The sequence below is a fragment of the Tamandua tetradactyla genome, chromosome 7, assembly GCF_023851605.1.
Source record: "Tamandua tetradactyla isolate mTamTet1 chromosome 7, mTamTet1.pri, whole genome shotgun sequence".
Taxonomy (NCBI): domain Eukaryota; kingdom Metazoa; phylum Chordata; class Mammalia; order Pilosa; family Myrmecophagidae; genus Tamandua; species Tamandua tetradactyla.
The window spans coordinates 11,721,924-11,744,716 of NC_135333.1; the positions used below are offsets into that span (position 1 = coordinate 11,721,924).

Genomic DNA, 22,793 nt, shown 5'->3' on the forward strand with positions numbered 1-22,793 from the left:
AAAAGATAAAAATAAAATGTGATTACAATATTAACAGGAGATTTATGCAACTAATAAAGTTGGGGGCTGAAAAATGGTAATTAGAAAGAAAAGGAAAAATAAGAAATGTATTAATCCAAGGAAAACAAAAAAATTGTGCATGAAACAGAAGTTGATTATGGTTTGCTGCATGGGTCTATCGTGAATTGTACATTTACCTAACCAAAAGTTTGATATTGGGAGGATGGGTGGGTGAGGAGTGTGTGTGGGGTATGTGTGTCATCTGTGTGCGCCATGACGTGGTGGGGATGGTGAAAAAAAAAAAGATAGGAGTAAAAACAAACAAAAAATTCATGTGGAAACACTGAGTAGTTGCCTTTTGGGGGCTGAAAATTTGGGGGTGAGGTGGCAGCTGAATGAGTTCTGATTTCTCTAACAGACCTTGTAGAAAAATTTGCCTCTACACTTCGCAAATGCAATTCTTTGATGAAAATAAAGAACAATTTTAAAAAGAAGTAATCTACAAAGCATGCATAACATTCAAATTGTATAAATAGAATAATAACTATGGAAAGGAAATATCTGATGTACAGAAATGATAGACTAAGAAAGTTTAGCAAGTTTTGAATTATAATTGCAACCCTGATAACTAGTGGACTACACCTCTATTAATAAAGAGGGCTAGGGGAACAACTGAAAAGTGGGAAAAACCTTTTCTGGATAAACCACGGTTTGCCCGACAATTGGTTCTCAAACTCAGCTCGAAACTGTTTCACTTTTAAAAATTATGAAGGACCCCAAAGAGCTTTTGTTTCTATGGGTCATATCTATTATGTTTATCACATTAGAAATTAAAACTGAGAAAATCTATTATTAATTAATTAAAATAATGCTAATAAACCCATTATATGTTTTCTGAAAAGGAACTACATTTTCCATAAAAAAAATTGTAAACTGGCATTGCCTTATCTATTGCAAATCTCTTTAACGTCTTTCTTAATAGCTAAAAGCTGGATTTTTGCATTGGTTTCTGCATTCAGTTTGTTGTGATAAGTTGCTTTGGTTGAAGAATATAAAGAAAATGTGGCTCTACACAGGTATGTAACTGGAAAAAGGGAGGCTATTTTAATAGCTATTATCGATATTCTTCTTTGGTATTATCCAACACTTAACATGAAATAGTTTTTTAAAAGTTAGTTGAAATGTCCAATTTAAAGCCATACCAATGAACTCCTTACTTTCTGTCACATTAAAAATCTGTTGGTCTTCCCTGCTTTGATGAATTTTTTGCTTGTGTAGTTTTGTAACATTATGTACTGGTTCACTGATTTGTGCAGATCTTCAAAATGTTGACACATTTATGGTACAATATGAAAAACCATAGTTGTTAATATCACCACCAATCTCATCAAAAAAGTCTTTAAGTGTTGAGAAGCTGTCAAGACACTGGCAGCAGATATGCTTTCCAAAGTTCTAATTTTTGCATGAAAGCTTGATTTTTTTTCATTGGCATCAAACACTATGGTTGTTTTCATTGAAGTGACAGGCTCAATTTGTTAATTTTTGAGAAAATTTCCTCCAAACACCCAAATTGGACTAGCCATAGTTTGTCTGGCAGTCTTTCTTTGAAGTAGAAATGATGTTCTATGAAATGTGGCATTCAATACTGTTGAGTGGTATTCATTCAACTCAGGCCATCGCACAAGTGCTCTTTCTTAAATCAGCCTTTACATGTCAGTGAGCAGCAGACAGGCCTTAGGCCTGCTTTTCATTGTGTCACTCTACTCAATGGCTGGGATTTAATACAGTTAATAACTTCAATCATTTTTACTGCTTTATCAAGAGTGTGAAGTGAAAACAGTGATTTCTTTTTCTGCAATTGCATTACAGGAGTTTATAACTACTAGTACAGTTTGGTACAACTGCCTTGATGGGTGCTAGGGCACCAGAGTTTTACCTACCCTTGATTTTATACCATCAGTGCAAATGTCAACTAAAAAGGCAAATGAAATCTTAATATTATAATGACCTTGTGAATTCCTAGAACATTTGTCTCGGGGACACCTGATGGGCTAAATCACAAACTACCTGAGTGTGGGGATTGGTTCTTACATTTCTTTATTTCTCTAAGACTGTATTTGGCATAACAGTTGGGTTGAAAAGTATTGATGAATCAAACTAAGTCAGATGAAGAGGACAATAAAATGAAGCAGTTATTGAGTGGGAAAATAGTGAGTAAATTCATGGGTGAACAAGGCAAAAGGTGAACCTTTAAATGCCAAATTAAACTTCCTATATGATATTATTGTATTTATTATTCTCATTTAACTACCCCACCCCCAGCCCACTGGTACCACCCACCTGTAGAAGATGATAATAGAAAATCAAGCCTTGCATTTAAGCCCTTTTGATCTAGCTAAAACCAATATCTCTATCCATACTCTCTTCCCGCTGCCCCCAAATGAATCTGACTCCTTTTGAATATCTGATCACATGCAGGGAATGGCCTTTTACTGTACCCCAGCCTCTCAGTTTCTTTCCTTAACTTTAATATCGACTAAAATTCAAATATCTCCAAGGTGTATTTCCTGGTGCTCAGGCTTCTAGTGATATAGCCCACCTTTGGCCAACTCTTTAGGAGGGTTTAGGTCACTTGACTTAGCATTTTGCAAGTAGGCAATCATTAATTGCTTGCTAATTGACTATTGTGTGTTAATCTTATCTCCCTAGATGGCAAAATTCTGGAGGGTGGAAATTCTCTTTCAAGGTGAAACTAAGAAGGAAAGAGATTGGCATTGTGTGTGGCTTGTGGACTGATAATATAATATACAAACTGTTATCAGATTAGATATTCTTATTTTATCTTTCTATAATCTACATTATATAACCTATATTGAAATCAATGACTATGTCAACACTTATTTTTCTTGCAAATCATACTGTGTTTAATATGGTCAAAAGTTTAGTGTAGGTCCTCAAGAAATATTTTGACTCAAATGACTGCAGAAAGCAAGGGCTATTATTTGGGAGAAAGATTACCCCATAAGGGAGTTAAAAGATTGTACAACTCTGTGTGGTAACTTTGAACAGAGCAAAGCCTAGTAAGATTTGCAGAGTTCCTATTTTCTAATTGATTTCCATTACATTTTATTTGCCCATTAGGATGCACCCAGGCAAGAGGTGGAAACGATAAGTGCTGTTAAAAAGGATAAGGTTTCTTGGTTCCATAAATAGATTATTTCATATTATATAGCTCTTTTAATTATAACAAAATCAAGTTTTCTCAGAATCAATTGTTTTAATGCCCTTTCACTGAAAGAATTCTTTGAGGCACTTGCTGAACTCTGAGAAGGCAGATTTGAATGATCAATCACACTAAATAACTGTGCACCTAAAAAAAGAAAAGTGCCTTTAGGAGCTGTGAAATGGAATTATTTATTCTATACTTATTATCTTTCAGATTCGTGGACTCTGTCACTTATTTAATTCTCTCATCAAGTCATCTAAATAGATACTATCCCCATTTAGAGAATAATTTTCGATATTTAGAAGAATAGGAAACTTGTCCAAAGCCACAGAACTTGTAAGTTTTGGAGTCAGCTTTAGGAACTACTGTCTGAATCCAAAAGCCATGTTCTTTCCTCTGCAGCTTGTGTAAAGGCACTTCTTGTTTCAATAAAATGTCTAATGGCCTAATGATAAATTGCCTAATTAAAGGTATTTAAAATTACTCTTCAAATATTAAATACAATATTAAGCCTTTTCTTCATTCATTCAAAGATTCTTCACAGAAGAAAGAACAGAAAAAAATGACAAAATGTTTTTTGGATGAAGCATGTACACGTTTGGGTGATAATGGTTATCACCCAATTGATTGCTTGTTGCCGACTCAGAAACGTAAAGCAAAGGCCCCAAACTGTAGGACCCTAGATCAATGAAACTATGGCTGTAGCATTGGATGTCAGCCTAAAGAAATGACTGCAGTTGAAAAATGAGGGGGCCACTTGTAAACTTCAGAAGCAGCCTTGCATCTGAGAAGCAGCCATTTTGTGCTCCCAGGGATTACCAGTCCCATGCTAACAGGTGGTGTCAGAAATCAAAACCTAACCCTCCGGGGGCTGGCGTGGTGTTTGGTTTCGCCTTTCACTGTAGGTGTAATCCATGCCATTAGTTTAATATTTCTCTATGGGAAAGACACCAAGAGACAGGAACCAGGTGAAAGTCCTGGGATTTCCAACATCTTTAGAGGAAATTTTTATATCAGGCAGAAAGCTTTCCTTTGGTTTTACTATACAAACATTCGAGGAACTATAGGGCTGCAGGATGCATGTGCAGAAATATATTTGCTTTAAATACAGCAGCTTTGTACATACCCTTCACAGTTGTTAGAAAATATAAAGGCTTGTGCCTGGAGAACACAATGTTCCCCCAGCCAAGTTCACGGTGGATGGACTTCTGTCTGTTACTGCATTTTAAAGGGCAAGAAGTAAGTTTAGCAAAAATCTGTATGAATGCATCCTGTAAGACAATGGCATAACAAATTGATTTGGACAAGAGCAGAATAGCTGAGGATGGAAAAAAATGTTCTGTGCCCCGCTATTAATCCGAGTATGGGATAGGGTTGCTACCTTTTGTCTGGGTTTCCCAGGGTGTTAGTCAAGGGGACACATGGGAACCTCAGGCGGTCTCCATAGCAACTGCTTAGGTGCTGGTGACCGAGGGTCAGTGGATGGACTAGCCTGACTCGGTAGGCTTGGGAGCACAGGTTGTTTTGTAGATCTCTGTGTTAGCAGGACCTTTTCTAGCCCATCTCCCCATCTCTCACCACTTGTTTCCTTTAATCTTCCTTCCTTTCCATGCACCCAGTTAAATAAAACATATTGACAAACTTGTTCCCAAAGACTTCCGAACTTTCAGTGTTTAGGGATATATTAATGGCAAGATCGCCATCAGTACCCAATGTGGAGGTTTCTCAGGTTATTTGTTTAGAGAGAGGGGGAGCTGTGACAATTTTAAGCTATAGCAGTCTGTACTTCCACCAACCATATCCTCTACGTTTCCCTCAGAGGTGGATTTAAGATCAAACTAATCAGACTTTTAAACTCAGGGCCCCTTAGGGCTAGTCATATTCATATGGTCACATGTTTTTGTTAAACTTTCAAAGGTAATATATTTTAACTGTGATTAATTAATTCTGAATATCCTTCCATTCCAACTTGCCCTCCTTTGCACTTTCCTTGGTGTCAGGTGACACTGGTATGGCAAAGGTTTTTTGTTTTTGTACTTTTCATCTTAAAAGGAAGTTCAGTTAGTGATGCATTTAATTTGCATTTGGTAGGATGCATTTATGTGATTCACAGTTAATCCTGCGCTTGGGTGCATTAGCTTTCCAATACTGGAATGCTTTTCACAAATACTATGCTGACTTTCTCTTTGTTAGAGCTACACATTTATAATTTTAGATTCTGTTACTTAAAGAAGCTCTCCAAATTATGTAGGTTTTAGGCCCCACTAAACCTGGATTTGCCTCTGACTTTCTTTCATACATCTCTCAGTGTTTCCCTTAAGTTAGTATTTTGTTCTATGTGGATGGAGGGATACTGTGTTGCTCAATGTATGATTCTGGGATTCTGGAATTAGCTTTATGACACTTTCTGATCTTATTAACTTTTTGGGGGGGAATCAGAATAAAATGCTATGCAAGAGTTATGCATAGTCTCTACATATTCTAATGTCTTATGAAATCGCAGTATCAAAATAGCAATATGAATCCTTGAACTTCAGTGCATCCTCAATTTGCCAAAGTTTGAGTGTAATATTCTCTCCCTGTACTTTATCAAGTCATTTGAGGAAGGTTTGAGATATGAATCATATTTTACAGATAAACCTATTTAGAATTTTCAGGCTATAATTTCAACATCTGAAGTAAATTTCAGCAATTAAAGCAATGTTTTAGGGTTTTCATAACATTATTGCACCTATTGGGTAATTACTTCAAATAAATACACTAAGAATTTATTCCTATTCATTGAGTCCTCTATACACTTAATGTCACTGAAATATTTTATGGTCTGGGGGTAGTCATCTTTAAATAAGAGAAGAAATCTCTGCATGCTAATGCAGGTTTTCTCTTGTTGTTGTTTTTTTTTGTTTGTTTGTTTAACATGGGCAGGCACCAGGAATCGAACCCGGGTCCTCTGGCATGGCAGGCAAGCATTCCTACCTGCTGAGCCACCGTGGCCCGCCCTGTTGCTGTTTTTTTGCAGTTACTCACATCAAAGCCATAGCCAGGCAAGAAGTAAATCATTTACACTTTTTGAGTTTTTGTGTTTTTCTGTGAAAAGAGGGGCAAGTTTTTTTCCTTTGATATTTGCAGCATCAAGCTTTATTTGTTGGTTGAAGATGTTGAGAAATACACATACATTTACGTTTTTCAAAAGAAAATGCAGACTAGTTTTATAATATTATAAATTCAATTGAGGATGTCTGCTTATGGTCAAGATAGAGTAAAGGGACTGAATTTATGCTTCTGCTTGAAAGAACCAAATCAGACATATAAAGTATTTGCAGCAATATTTGAACACAGAACACAAGAAATGAAGGACAATGATCCTTGTGAAATAAAAAACAAGAGGAAGAGCCTTATTATTGCATCAGTTTACGGACGAGAGAATTTTCAGGTTCCAATGCAGAGAGGACCACCCAGGCAGAGCCCAACAGACCCCCTCAATGGAGGTGATGACCTTGAATCTGGAGAGATCAGAGAAGTTAGTGTTCTCAGGACAGTTTCTGGGAGAAGAGAAAGCTGCACAGAGAGAAAAACTACAGAAATCTTCAGAGGGCCCTCCCTTAGTATTCAGCTGAGAACCTATCAAAGAATGCATACAAATATATTACCTGAAGCTGGGGAAAGAATTATCTGGAAGGATTAGAGACCCAAAAGAATTAAATTGTTTCCAAGTAACTAACTGCTTACCAGAACATTGCTAAAGAATATTTAAAGTACTACAAAAATATTTTGTATCCAATGAAGTAAAACTCACAAGTCCTTTCATTCAATCAAAGATTGCCAGGCAGGCAAAGAAGCAAGAAAATGCAAACCATAGTAATAAGAAAAAGCAGTTAATTGAAACATACTAAGAAATGACAGAGATGTTAGACTGTGCAGAGAACAACATTAACAAGTTATTGTAATTGTATTCCATATGCTTAAAAAGTTGAGTCATGGAAAACATAAAGGCCCAAATAAAACTTCTAGGGATGTAAACTACAATATCTAAGGTTAAAAATACACTGGAAAGGATTAATGATAGATTAAATATTGCAGAAGAAAAGATTATTGAGCATCAAGATATAACAATAAAAACTATCCAAAATGAAACACAGAGAAAAAACAATTTTTAATAAAATGAAAAGAGCATCAGTGAGCAATGGGGCAACTTCATATGATCTAATATATGTACAATAAGAGTCTCCAAAGGAAAGAGTTAAGAAAAGATATTGGAAAAAATAATAGCCTAAATTTCCCAAATTTGATGAAAACCATAAACCAAGAGACTCAGAAACTTGATGACCTGCAGGAAATATGAAGAAAACTACATCAAGACATGCCATAATCAAGTTGCTGTAAACCAGTTATAAAGAAAGCCATGAAAGCATCAAGATAAAAAAGATGTATCATATACAGAATATGTTTGCTGAAGCTGTCAGAATGTGATACACCTGAAACAGAACTGCTTTTAGAAAGGGGAATTTATTAACTTGCAAGTTTACAGTTCTAAGGCTGTGAAAATGTCCAATCTAAGGCATCCAGGGAAGGATACCTTGATTCGCAAAGGCCACTGATGTTCAGGGTTTTGCTCCCAGCTGGAAGGGCACATGGCGACATCTGCTAGCTTTCTCTCCTCATTTCATAAGGCTTCCCTGGGGAAAGTTCCCTGGTTTTCCTTTTGCTCCAAAGTTCTCTGGCTCTGTGGGCTCTGGTGGCTCTAAAGCTCTTTCCAAAATGGTTCCCTCTTGAAGGGCTCCAGTCAGCAACCCCACATTGAATGGGTGGTGACACATCGCCATAGAAACAATAGAAAAGATTCCATCCAGCAATATTGAATGAGGACTAAAGGACATGGCTTTTCTGGGGTACGTAATGGCTTCAAACCATACACAGAGAAACAAAGAAAAGGAGAGAGCAAACTTTTATTTGGAAACAATGCAAGCAAGAAGACAGTGGGCAATGTCTTTGAAGAATTGAAAGAAAAAACTGACAACCTAGAATTCTATGCCTAGTAAAAAGACCTTTCCAGATTAAAAGCCAAATTAAGACCTTTCATTACCATGAGACTCATACTGCAAGAAATGTTAAAGGAAACCATTCAGGTACAGCTGATACTAGATGGAACATGCATCTATACAAAGGAATGTAGAGCACCAGTAACGGTAACTACATGTGTAAACATATATAGGTTTTTAATCATTTTTCCAATCTCTGTAAAAGTTAATTGATTGTTTAAACAAAAATAAAAATTTGTATTGTAAGTTTTGTAGCCTATGTATAAATACAGCATATGACAATAGCATAAAGGCCAGGGAAGGAATAAATAATGGCAAATTATTTTGAGGTTCTTATATCATATATGAAGTTGTATACTATTACAAGAAGATAGACATGATAAATTAAAAAATGTGTACTAGAATCCTAAAGCAAACAGTAAAATAACAACAAAGACTTATAACTAATAAACCAATAAAGGAGATAAGGTAGAAATATAAAAACTTCTTAATTACCCCAAAAGAAGTCAGAAACAGGTAAAAGAGAACAAAGACATGGACAAAATAGGAAAAAATATAGTGTGATAATAGACAAATCCAATCACATCAATAATCACATTAAATGTGAATGGTGTGTGGTAGATTGAATTATGTACCCTGACAAAAGTCGTGTTCTTAATTTTAATCTGTGTCCCCTATTTATTTGTCAATTGGATCTTTTGAAGGCATTCTTTTTAGTTAGGATATGACACAACCGAATGAGGGTGGGTTTTAATCCATATTACTAGAAGCCTTATAAGGAGAAGGAAGTAGAAACCAGACATCAGAGAACACTACACAGGAAGAAGCCAGAAGTCTGCTGAAACTGGAAGGGCAGAGAAATAAGCAAACAGCAATCATCATGTGATGGGAGGCAAGACACAAACTAAATAATCTCAAAGACTGTGGTAAACCAGACCAGAATGCTACAGACTTCAGGAAGAAAGGAAGCCCTGAAATAGCTTGATTTTGAACTTCTAGCCTTTCTAAGAGTGAGCCAGTAAGTTTCTGTTGTTCAGCCAAACCATCATGTTATATTTGTCATAGCAACCTGGCAAACTAAGATACAGTTTTCACAATTTATTAAAAGGAAGAAGTTGCAGATTAGATGGGGGGAAAAAAGAAAAACAAGACCCAACTATATGCTGTCTACAATAAGCTTCTTAAATATAAAGACAAGAACTGGTTAAAAGTAAATGGATGTAAAAAGATACTCCATGCTATTATTAGTCAAAAAAATGTTGAAGAGGTATCCAGATAGCCTCTGAGAAAATCTGATGGAATCTACAAAAAGGTTCTTGAACTAATAGGTCAGTTTAGCAAGGTTGCAATATAAAAGTTCAGCATACAAAAATCAGTTGTTCTCTTACACACTAACAAAAAATTGGAAACCAAAATTAAAAAGGAAGATTATTTACAATAGCAGGAAAAACATGAAATACCTAGGAATAAGAATGAGAAAAGATGTGCAAACATATTTACTGAAAACTGCAGAACATTGCTGAGAATAATTAAGAAAGACAAATAAGCGGTGAGACACATGTTGTTTGTGGGTTGAAATTCTCAATATTTCTAAGATGCCAGCTCTCCCCAAATGAATGCATAGATTTGATATGTTTCAATAAAAACCATAACAGTGTTTTTAAAAAGAAATTAACAAGTTGATTCTAAAATTCATATGGTAATGCAAAGGACCTCTGCAATAGGAAAAACAACCTTGAAAAGAAAGACCTAAGTTGGTGGGCTAATGTTGCTTGACTTCAGCTCTTACTATAAGGCAACTTTAATCAAGGTATTAATGTCAAAATGGACAAAGCAATCAAAGGAAAAGAATAGATGGTCTAGAAATAGACTTACACATATATCTACAACTGATTTTTGAAAAGAATATAAAGCAGTTCAGTAGAGAAAGGATAGTCAACAAATAGTTAAAACAATGTAGGCAAACTATAGACTGAAAGAATACATTTGTAAAACATTTCTCAGATAAAGGATTTGTATCCAGAATATATACTGAAGTCTTTTTTTTTAAATTCAACATAACAATATACAAACACAAACATCCTTATCATATGATCATTCCATTCTTAATATATAATCAATAACTCACAATATCATCACATAGTTGTATATTCATCATCATGATCATTTCTTAGAACATTTGCATCAATTCAGAAAAAGAAATAAAAAGAAAACAGAAAAAAATTCATACATACCATATACCTTACCCCTCCCTTTCATTAATCACTAGCATTTCAATCTACTAAATTTATTTTAATATTTGCTCCCCCTATTATTTAATTATTTTTAATCCACATGTTTTACTTGTCTGTTGATAGGTAGATAAAAGGAGAATCAGACACAAGGTTTTCACAATCACACAGTCACATTGTGAAAGCTATATCATTATACAATCATCTTCTAGAAACATGGCTACTGGAACACAGCTCTACATTTTCAGGCAGTTCCCTCCAGCCTCTCCATTACACCTTAACTGAAAAGGTGATGTCTATATAATGTGTAAGAAAAACCTCCAGGATAACCTCTCAACTCTGTTTGGAATCTCTCAGCCATCGACACTTTATTTTGTCTCATTTCACTCTTCCCCCTTGTATTAGTTAGGACTTTCTAGAGAAACAGAATCAATAGGAAATATTTGTAAATATAAAATTTATAAACGTGTCTCATGTAATCATGGGAACGTAGAGTCCAAAATCTGTAAGGCAGGCTGTGAAGCTGACGATACCAATAGAGGGTCTGGATGAACTCCACAGGAGAGGCTCACCAGCCGAAGCAGGAAGAGAACCTGTCTCTGCTGAATCCTCCTTAAAAGGTTTCCAATGTTTAGATTAAGTATCACTCATTGCAGAAGATACTCCCTGTGGCTGATTACAAATGGAATCAGCTGTGGATGCAGCCAATGTGATCATGATTTAATTCTATGAAATGTCCTCACAGCAACAGATAGGCCAGCACTTGCCCAACCAGACAAACAGGCACCACCACCTGGCCAAGTTGACACATGAACCTGACCATGACACCCCTTTTGGTTGAGAAGGTTTCCTCAATCCCTTGATGCTGAGTCCCAGCTATACTGAAGTCTTAAAACATAAAAAGAAAACAACTCCATTACATGGGCATAAGATTTAAGTCAACACTTCATTAAGAAAATGTGTGGATGGCAAATAAACACATTAGAAGAGGTTCAACAACATTAGTCATTAGGGAAATACAAACTAACACCACAATGATAGCACTATTTATCTGCCAGAATGGCTAAAATAAAAAAGGTTAACTAAACCAAGTGTTGGCAGGTATGTGGAAAAACTGTCATTTGGTGTGACTATAAAATTGTAGAACTTTTTTAGAAAACTGGCAGTTTTCATAAAAGTTAGACATACACCTATCAGATGATGCAAATACTTCACTCCCAGGTGTTTAAATAAGAGGAAAGAAAGCATTCTTACAAAAGACTTGTACAACAATGTGAGTAGAAGCTTTATTTGTAATAACCTTGCTGGTTTGAGGCTGTTGTGTACCCCAGAAAAGCCATGTTCTTTTTCCTAGTCCAATCTTGTGGGGGCAGACTTAATATTTAGGTAGGATCTTTTTGATTAAGTGGTTTCCATGGAGATGTGACTCACCCAATTGTGGGTGAGATCTTTTGATTAGGTGACTTCCAAAAAGATGTATCTCTGCCCATTCAAGGTGGGTCTTAATCTGCTACTGGAGTCCTTTAAGAGGGAACCATTTTGGAAAAAGCTTCAGGGCCACCACAAGACAGAGACATTTGGAGACACAGAAAGAAAACATATCTGGGGAAGCTGTTTGAAACCAGAGCCAAAGGCCCCACTGATATGAACCATGTGCCTTCCCAGCTGACAGAGGCGTTCCAGACACCACTGGCCTTCCTTGAATCAAGGTATCTTTTAGATGCCTTAGTCTGGACATGTTTCTGATCTTAGGACTGTAAACTTGTAACTTAATAAACTCCCTTTATAAAAGCCAACTCATTTCTGGCATATTGCATTCATAATGCATAATAAATCCTTTTTGAGTTACATTAACTCCTAGGAAAATTTGTGCATAGGTATAATCATCTGTATAAAATATTGTATTAAATTCTTTGCTCACTCAATTTTAATCATCACTGTACTGATCTTAGGGCTTGATGCCTGGTGGGTGTGTAATCAATAGAATTTGACTGATGCCCCTTGTGCCAATTTGAAATATTATGTACCCCAGAAAAGCCATGTTCTCATCCTGACCCAATCTTGTAGGGCCATACCTATTGTTTAGGGTGGGAAACTTTGTTTCCATGGAGATGAGATACACACAGTTGTGGGTGTGAACTTTTGGCTAGACAGAGATGTGACTCCATCCATTCCAGTTGGGTTTTGATTAGTTCACTAGAGTCTTTTAAAGGGGGAAACATTTTGGAGAAGCCTTAGATACAGACACTTGGATGACAGTTGCTTCAGAGCTGACAGAAATGCTTGGAGATGTTTGGAGGTGTTTAGAGCACTGACAGAGAGAGCAGAGGCCTAGACAGAGATATCTGGAGTCCAGCAGATGTTGACATGTGCCTTTCCATGAGATGCTAAGCAAATCAGGACCTGGAGAGAGCCCAGGGAAGCCAAGAGATGAAACCCAACCCTGGAGAAGCCAAGTGAGGAACCCCCACAGGAACAGAGGCTGAAAGCAACGGGACCAGCAGATGCCAGCCATGTGCCTTCCCAGCTAACAGAAGTGTTCCGGGTAGCATCAGCCTTTTTTTGAGTGAAGGTAACCTCTTGCTGGTGCCTTGATTTGGACGTTTTCATGGCCTTAAAACTGTAAACTCACAACTTAATAAATTCCCTTTTAAATAGCTGTTCTGTTTCTAGTATTCTGCATTCCAGCAGTTATAGCAAACTAAACCACCCCCTCACTGTGTCTAAGCAAGAAAACAGCCCATAAATGAGAAAACTGCCGTGTCCATGGTAAACCTATTAAACATACTACTAATGTTAATGTTGTAATATTTCAACAGATGGCACCCTTTAACATTGTTACCTTTGATAAAGATGATTTTGAAACAGTCTTCATCTAAAATTAATGTGAATATATATATTTTTTACTTTGTGTGAAAAATTTTTCTGATTTTATTCAGCGATAGTCAACTATATTTGATATTAACAAATAGCACTCCCTCTGAGCAGGCAGATTTAGTTAGGAGAAAGGAGTCCAAAAATCTAGGTGTTAGCCTACAATGTTGGGTGAACTTGAGGACGTTTCATCTGTAAAATGAGAGCTGCTTGAATTGGCTGATTTCCATGATTTCCCAGATTCTTCCCAATGCTACAATCTCTGATTCAAACTCATTTGTAGTGAAAGATTCTTATCTGGATATAAGGTAAGTACTGGCCTGGAATAACTATTTCAGAGGTGCTAAGTGGGTCCTTAAATGGCACTACCAATCACTTCTCAGTTTTCCAGTTGAGGAATTTGAAATTGGAGATCTCGTTTGAGCACCAAAGAAATATTATGGAGCAAAATGCCACGGCAAGGTCCACCATCAATTCTATCGTTCCGGAGACACTGCCAGCAGCAGGCACCTACGTCAGCATCACCCACTCAGAACTGGCTGATTCCAGAAGGGAGTCCGATTACACCTCCAATGCCCCATGAGGATCTTGGCACTTTTATATCCAATATGTAATTGAAGCTGAACCGATGAAAAATAAGCATCTTCTTCCCCTTCTCTTGTTGTCATCTCAAATTTTGATTACAACTGGAATATTTTGATAGATTTATCAAATCAAGGGATGCCTGACAGTTTTTTTAATATTAAAAAAGAGTGCATGCATGTGTGTGCACGTATGTTTGTGTATTTAGAAAATCTTTTCCAGTGCACATAGTTTGGAAAGAATTACAAGCAATCACTGACCAGGAAATCAAACTTTTCTCCCTGTTGTTTCCTCACTGCCTCATTTTAACTGGCCTTGCTTCCTCTGTCTGTAAAGTGCTATGAACCCATAGCAGTAGAATAGTACTGAAAATGCTTTGCACTTCTTGATAGATAAGGCATTAGAATGACTTTTCTAAGCTTTATTTTTTCTGGATTTTATGTAATTAGACAAACCAGAACCACCTTAAAGAGGACAAAGTCTTTCCCATCTGCTGACAAATTATGTCCCTATGTCAACAGAAGAGAAACATTGCCAATGCCCAGTCTATTTTGTCCCCTGCTGGACTTCACCTTTGAACTAATGATTTTGTTTAGTTTAGAGTTAAAATCAAAGAATTTCTCCCAGCTATGAGATAGTCATTTTCCATTATTGCTCCTTATAGACAATGTCCTGTTTTTCTTAGTGGATTGGTGGCATAGAGAGTTTTGATTGAATAGCTGAGAAATTTCAGGTAAGCCAGAAAAGAGAAAAAAAAAAAAAACAAAACAGCCACTGAAGTAGTTAGTTAGACAGCACCTCTGGAGCTGAAGTGTTTATCGCTTGTCTGGTTTGGCATCGCACAGAATATGCAGGAAAAAGCTCTGAAAAAGGATTATCATTGTGATAAAAAACTAATTCTTAACCTATTTCACTGGTCAAATAAAATGTATTTCCCTTAGCTGAGTCATAAACTCTTTAATCTTAGAACTACCGACAACAAACTAGCCTTCAGAAATGACTCTCAAAAATAGCACTAAATTTGGGGGTAGGGCCAGGACTAGTGTGAACTCAGTAAGGCACTGGCCTCCAGTTCAAAATTTAAATGATGGCAGAAAGAAAAAGTCACTAATCAAGATGAATGGCATTAAATGAAAGACTAAAATAATGACAATAAGAATAATGAAAAAAAAATCTATGATAAATAAAGTATCAAAATTCTAAATAAAGACAATGGATGTGAAGTTGTACTGAGCCTGAAGCAAAAGAAAGTCTTGAATACTCCCCTGACGGCATCTAGAATTTTGATATTTTGCTTTTGATAGATTTTTTGCATCGACTTTGATTTTTTTACTATTGCATGAAAAGATTATTTATGGAGATTATCAGTTTATTGGCACCCCCTTAAATTTTGTGCCAGAGGAGCAGCCGCCTTGCCCTCCTGCAAGCCCTGGTAAGGGATTTCTACATTCCCGATGCCTAACTTGAGGTCTGTAACCCCAAACCTCACAGCTGGTAAGTGGTGAAGTCTAGATTTAGCAGTAGACCTCGCTAGAGCTCACTTGAAGGATGGTGCTCGTAGGCTTTCCAAGACGGTATTGGAGTCAGTTTTGGAGAAAGTGGATTTGCTCATATTTAGTCTGGGGCCTTCCATAGCCTGAAGAGAGTTTGGGGGATGGTCAACCCTGAACCTGAGATCTCAGAGCTGGGATTAAATTCAACAGGGAACCAAGAATAAGTAAAGGACCAAACGAAGGAGGAATGATTTTGTTTAAAAAATCACTTTCTGATATGGTTCAATAATAAAGATAGAGAAAAAAATGGAACTATTAGTGCAAAAATGTATCATCTATGGTGTAAGTTCTTAATTGGAATCAACTCATTTTTAATTTTTTAAAAAAATTTTTAGTATTTTTTCAATTCATTTAAAAATATCTTTAATGTATTTTTTAAATTGAAAAAATATGTAGATTTATGGAAAAATCATGTAGAAAATATGAAATTCCCATATATTCCACCCCCACCATGTTTTTCCCTATTATTAATATACTGCATTAGTGTGGCATTTTTGTTCCAATTGATGAGACAATATTATCATAATTATACTATTAGCTGCAGTAAATAGTTTACAGTAGAGTTCCCTGTATTGTATAGTCCTGTGGTTTAAAAAAATTTATTCTAGTAATGTATATAAAATTTCCCCTTTTAATCACATGCAAATACATAATTCAATGCAGTTCATTACATTAATAATTCGTACTACTGTCACAAACGTCCTTTACCAAAACTTTTCCATCACCTCAAACAGAAACTCTATATCAATGAAGAATTTACCTCCCCATTACCTATTCTCACCCCAGCCTGGTAACCTGTATTCTAGTTTCTAATTTTATGAATTTTTTATTCTAATTATTTCATGTTAGTGAAATCATATAATACTTGTCCTTTTCTATCTGGCTTATTTCACTCAACATGATGTCTTCAGGTTCATCCATGCTGTTGCATGTATAAGAATTTTATTCCATTTAAGGTTGAATAATATTCCATTGTATGTACATACCACATTTTGTATATCCATTCATCTATTGATAGGCATTTGGGTTCCTTCCATCATTTGGCAATTGTAATGCCACTATGAATATCAGTGTGCAAATACCCGCTGAAGTCTCTGTTTTCAATTCTTTTGTGTATATATCTAGAAATGTGATTGGCAGATCATATGGAAATTCTATACTTGACTTTCTGAGGAACTGCCAAACTCTTTTCCAGCATGGCTGCAATAGTTTAGATTCCTATCAACATAGAACAAGTGCTCCTATTTCTCCATATCCTCTCTAACACAAGATATTTTCCATTAAAAAAAATAGTACCCACTCTAGGGGTGTGAAATGGTATGTCGTGGTTTTGATTTGCATTTCCTCATGGCTAATGTTTGAATATTGTTTAATGCGCTTCTTTGGAAAATGGCCTCTTTGAGTCTTTTGCCCTCTTTTAAGGTCTTATTATTAATTTTTGTCTTTTTCTGTTTTTGAGTTGCAGGATTTCTTTATATATTCTGGAAATTAAACCCCTATTATTATGTTGGTTTCAAATATTTTCTCCCATTCTGTAGGTTGTCTTTTATTATTTATTTATTTATTTTAAATCTGAAGATTTTTGTTGAGATATAGTCATATAGCATATATTCTACCCCAAATAAACAATCAATGTTTAACAGTATCCTCACTTAGTTGTACAATCATGATCACTCTGTGTTTTAGACCATTTTCATTGTTCCAAAGAGAAAAAAATAACAGCTAGACAAACCCACACCAAAGAGAAAATCCCAAACTCTACTTGACTCTTCTAACCCCTCCAAATAATTTACCCTCAATATTGTTGAGGTACTTGCTAGTGATGTATTTCTGTTAAATATAGACCATAGCATGCAATAAGTAGTTTTCACATACACCTTTCCTATTATTAACTCTTTGTAAAACACTTACACTTTTAAAGTAGTTCTGCAAGAACTAATTTATATTTGTAGTGCTCATTAGTGAAGTACCTGGCTCTAAACAACCCCTTTCAGTCATACTCACCTTCAATATGACACTATTACTTATAAACCCCCTAATGAATTATCATAACCTCTATCCATTCCCATACTTTTAAATTCAATCTCGTTAATTAGTTTGAACATATTTGGTAACCATTCCCCATTCTTTAGGTCCTGTCTATCTATAGGCAGTTTAAGACCTGAGTTTACATTTTCCAGGAGTTTCATATTAGTGAAATCATATAGTATCTCTCCATTTGTGTCTGGCTTATTTGACTCAGCATTAAGTTCTCAAGGTTCATCCATGTTGTCATATGCATCAGGACCTTATTTCTTCTTACTGCTGCTTAATATTCCATTGACTGTATATACCATATTTTTTATCCACTCATCTGTTGATGTACACTTGGGTTGTTTTCATCTTTTGGCAATTGTGGATAATGCTGCTATGAACATTAGTGTATAAATGTCTGTTTGTGACACTGCTTTCAGCTCTTCAGGGTAGACACTGGGAGATGCTATTGCCGAGTCATAAGGCAATTCGATATTTAGTTTTCTGAGGAACCACCAAACACTTCCACAGTGGCTGTACCATTGTACATTACCACTAGCAGTGAATAAGTGTCCCAAATTCTCCACATCTTCTCCAATATTTGTAGTTTCCTGTTTGTTTAATAGCAGCCATTCTTATAGGTGTGAGAGGATATCTCACTGTGATTTTGATTGAACTTTCCTTTATAGCTAATGAAGACGAACACCTTTCATGTGTTTTTGGCCACTTGCATTTCCTCTTTGGAAAAATATCTATTCATATCTTTTGCCCATTTTATAATTGGGTTGTCTGTTCTTCTGTTGTTGAGTTGTATGATTTCTTTATATATACTGGATATCAAACCCTTATCAGATATATGGTTTCCAAATAGTTTTTCCCATTGAGTTGGCTGCCTCTTCACCTTTTTGACAAAGTCCTTTGGGATACAGAAGCATTTGATTTTAAGGAATTACCAATTATCTATTTTTCTTTCATTGCTTGTGCTTTGGGTATAAATTCTAAAAAGCTACCTTTTATCACTAGGTCTTGAAGATGTTTCTTTATATTTTCTTCTAGGAGTTTTATGATACTGGCTCTTATGTTTAGGCTTTTAATTCACTTTGAGTTGAATTTTTTATAGGATATGAGGTAGGGGTCCACCTTCATTCCTTTGGTTAAGGATATCTAGTTTTCCAAGCCCCATTAATTGAAAAGGCTATTCTGTCCCAGCTCAGCGGATTTGGGGGCCTTGTTGAAGATCGATTGACATAGATCTGGTGGAACTCTCAATTTGATTCCATTTATCAATGTCTATCTTTGTGCCAATATCATGCTGTTTTGACCACTGTGGCTTTATAAGAAGCCTTCAAATCAGGAAAAGTAAGCCCTTCCACTTCATTCTTCTTTTTTAGTATGTTTTTGGCTATTTTGGGACCATTTTCCTTCCAAATACATGACTAGCTTTTTCCAAGTCTTCAAGGCAGGTTGTTGGAATTTTGATGGTATTTTGGTGAATCTGTAGATCAATTTGGGTAGAATTGACATCTTAATGATATTTAGCCTTCCTATGCATGAACATGGAATGTCTTTCGACCTATTTAGATCTTTGATTTCTTTTAGCAGTGCTCTTTAGTTTTCTATGTACAAGTCCTTTATATCCCTGGTTAAGTTTATTCCTAGATGTGAGATTCTTATAGCTGTTATTTTGAATAGAAGTTATTTCTTAATTGTCTCCACAATTGGGTAATTACTTTTATATAGAGACATTACTGATTTTTTGCATTAATCTTGTATCCCTTTATTTTTCTGAATTTGTTTATTAGCTTAAGAAGCTTTGTCACAGATGTCTCACAATTTTCCAAGTAAACGATCATGTAATGTGCAAATAACTAAAGTTTTAATATTTCCTTTCCAATTTGGATGCCTTTTATTTATTTTTCTTGCTTGATTACTCTTGCTAGAACTTTCAGCACAATGTTGGGTACTAGTGGTGACACTGGGCATTCTTGTCTCATTCCTGATTTCAGGGCAAAGAATTTCAGTCCCTCACTGTTGCAAATAATGCTGGTTGTGGGTTTTTCATATGTGCCCTTTATCATATTGAGGAAGTTTTCTTTGATTCCTACCTTTTGAAGTGTTTTTATCAGAAAAGGATGCTGAGTTTTATTTCAAATCCTTTCTTAGCATCTAATCAGGATAACCATGTGATTTTTCCCTTTTGACTTGTTAATATGTTGTATTACATTGGTTGATTTTCTTGTGTTGAACCACTCTTGCATTCCTGGAATAAACCCCACTTGGTTGTAGTGTATAGTTTTTTTAATGTGACTTTGAATTTGATTTGCAAGTATTTTGTTGAGCATTTCTGCATCTATTTTCATTAGGGAGATTGGCCTATAGTTTTCTTCTCTTGTAGTATCATTATCTGGTTTTGCTTTTAGAGTGATGTTAGCTTCATCAAATGCATTCAGTAGTATTCCTTTTTCCTCAATTTTTAGGAAGAGTTTAAGTAGGAATGGTGTTCATTCTTTTTGGAATGTCTGGTAAAATTCCCCTGTGAAGCCATTTGGCTGTGGGGTTTTCTTTGTAGAAAGGGTTTTCATGACTGAGTTTCTTTACTTGTATTTGGTTTGTTGAGGTCTTCTATTTCTTCTCGAGTTCATGTGTTTCTAGGATTTTCCTTTTCATCCAAATTGTCTAGTTTGTTGGCATATAGTTGTTCATAGTATCCTCTTTTTTAATTATTATTTCTTCAGGGTCCATGGTAATGAACCCCCTCTCATTTCTGATGTTATGTATTCGTATCCTCTTTTTTCTTCTTTGTTAGCCATGCTAAAGGCCTATTAATTTTATAGATTTTCTCAAAGAACTAACTCTTCATTGTATTGATTCTTTCTATTGTTTTTTTGTTGTTGTTGCTGTGTTGTTCTCCAATTCACTTAATTCTGTTTTAATCTTTTTTTCCCTTCTTCTATTTGCTTTGGGTTTTGTTTGCTGTTCTTTCTCTAGTTCCTCCAGATGAGCAAATTAAATCCCTGATTTTTGCTCTTTCTTCTTTTTTAATATAGGCATTTAAGGCAAGAAGTTTCCCTCTCAGCATTGCCTTTGCCACATTCATAAGTTCTGTTGTATTCTCATTTTTATTCATCTCCAGATATTTACCGATTTCTCTTGCAATTCTTTGATCCACTGGTTGTTTAAGAGTGTGTTATTTAATCTCCACTTATTTGTGATAGTTTTAGTTCTTTGGTGATTATTGATTTCCAACTTCATTCCCTTGTGGTCAGAGAAAGTGCTTGGAATAATTCCAATCTTTTAAAATTTGTTAAGACCTATTTTGCACCCTAGCATATCATCTATCCTGGAGAACGTACCATGAGCACAGGAGAAGAAGGTATATCCTGGTGTTTTGGGATGCAACGATGTACATATGTCTGCTAGGTCTAGTTCATTTAACACACTGCTTACATTTTCTGCTACCTTATTCATCCTCTGTTTGGTTGTTCTATCTATAGAAGAGAGTGGTGTACTGAAGTCTCCCACTATTATTTTTGAAATATCTATTGAAATACCTGTTCAGTTTTGCCAGTGTTTTTGCTTCACGAACTTTGGAGTTGTTTGACTGGGTGCACAAACATGTTGTTATTTTCTCTTGATGAATTGTCCCTTTTATTAATAATTAATAATTAATAACTACTAATATGTAGTGTCCTTTTTTTGTCTCTTATGAAATCTTTGCATTTAAAGTCTATTTTATCTGATATTGGTATAGCGATTCCTGCTTTCTTTTGGTTACAGCTTGCATAGAATATCTTTCCTTACTTTCACTTTCAATCTGTTTGTATCCTTTGGTCTAAGATAGAGTCACTTGTAAACACCATATAGATGGATCATATTTTTTAAATCCATCCTGCCAATCTATATCTTTTCATTAGTGAGTTTAGCATTCAAAGTTATAACATTCAAAGTTATTACTGTAAAGGCAGTTCTCGAACATACCATCTTATCCTTTGGTTTTTATTTATCAGATCTATATATTTTTTCCTGCTCTTTCTTTTTTATCCTTTAAGTTATCCTCAGTAACGCTCTTCAATTCTTTGCCCTCCTCCAGGTCTCTCTCTCTCTATCCTGTCTTTTTTTTCTTCAGTCAACAGAACTCCCTTTAGTGTTTCTTACAGGGCCAGTCTCTTGTTAACAAATTCTCTCAGCATTTGTTCGTTTGAAAATTCTGATCTCTCCCTCACTTTTGATGAACAACTTTGCTGGATGAAGAATTCTTGGCTGGAAAATTCTCTCTTTCAGAATTTTAAATATATCATACCACTGCCTTCTTACCTCCATGGTGCCCATTGAGTAGTCTGAATTTAGTATTATATGGCTTCCCTTGTATTTGGTGAACTGTTTTTCTCTTTCTGCTTTCAGGACATTCTGCTTCACTGCAGCATTTGACAGTCAGATTAATATGTGTCTTGGAGTAGGTTTATTTGGGTTTATTCTATTTGGAGTTCGTTGGGCTTCTGTGATTTGCAAATTTTTGTCTTTTATAAGGGTTGGGAGGTTGTCCCAGCTTTGTCCTCAAATAATCTTCCTAGCCCTTTATTTTTATCTTCTCCTTCTGGGGCACCAATGATTCACATATTTGCATGCTTCGTGTTGTTCATCATTTCCCTGAGATCCAATTCAAAATTTCCCATCTTTTCACTATTTGTTCTTTTATGCTTTTAAGTTCAGTTGTCCTGTTCTTTACTTCACTTATTCTTTTTTCTGCATCTTCAAATCTGCTGTTTTGTGTCTCTAGTATATATTTTTCTCTAGCATATTTTTTATTTTATCTAAGTATCCTTCATTTCTAAGATCTGCTATTTTTCTGTTTATTCTTTTGAATTCCTTTTTATGCTCTTTTATTGCCTTCTTGATATCCTTTATGTCTTTAGCCAACCCATTGAACTTATTTAGGAGATTTGTATTGGCATCTCTTGGATTAGTTGATTCAGATTCTGTGTATCCTCTGGTGTTTTAATTTAGTCACTTGGGTGGGACACATTTTCTTGCACCTTCATGTGCTTTGTGATTTTCTCCTGCCTTCAAGTCTTTTGATTACCTTGATAAGATTATTTTGAAAGTTGATCTGACTCATTCTTCTAAGATTTTGTAGTTGCTTGGGTTTGTGTTGCAGGTCTCCTTTTGCATTTCGTTTGTCAATAATACTCTGCCAAACCAAGGCCAGAACCTTATGCTGGAGGTGCAGCTCTAATTGGAAATCTGTTAAAAGCTCGGGAGATAGGTAGTTTGGAGT

General features: G+C 35.6%; 1 protein-coding gene across 1 annotated transcript in view; it reads right to left on the reverse strand.

The window, feature by feature from the left end:
- The window catches only part of GREM2 (gremlin 2, DAN family BMP antagonist), a 128,280-nt gene that overhangs the window by 59,646 nt on the left and 45,841 nt on the right, over positions 1–22,793 (reverse strand). The window lies entirely within an intron of this gene.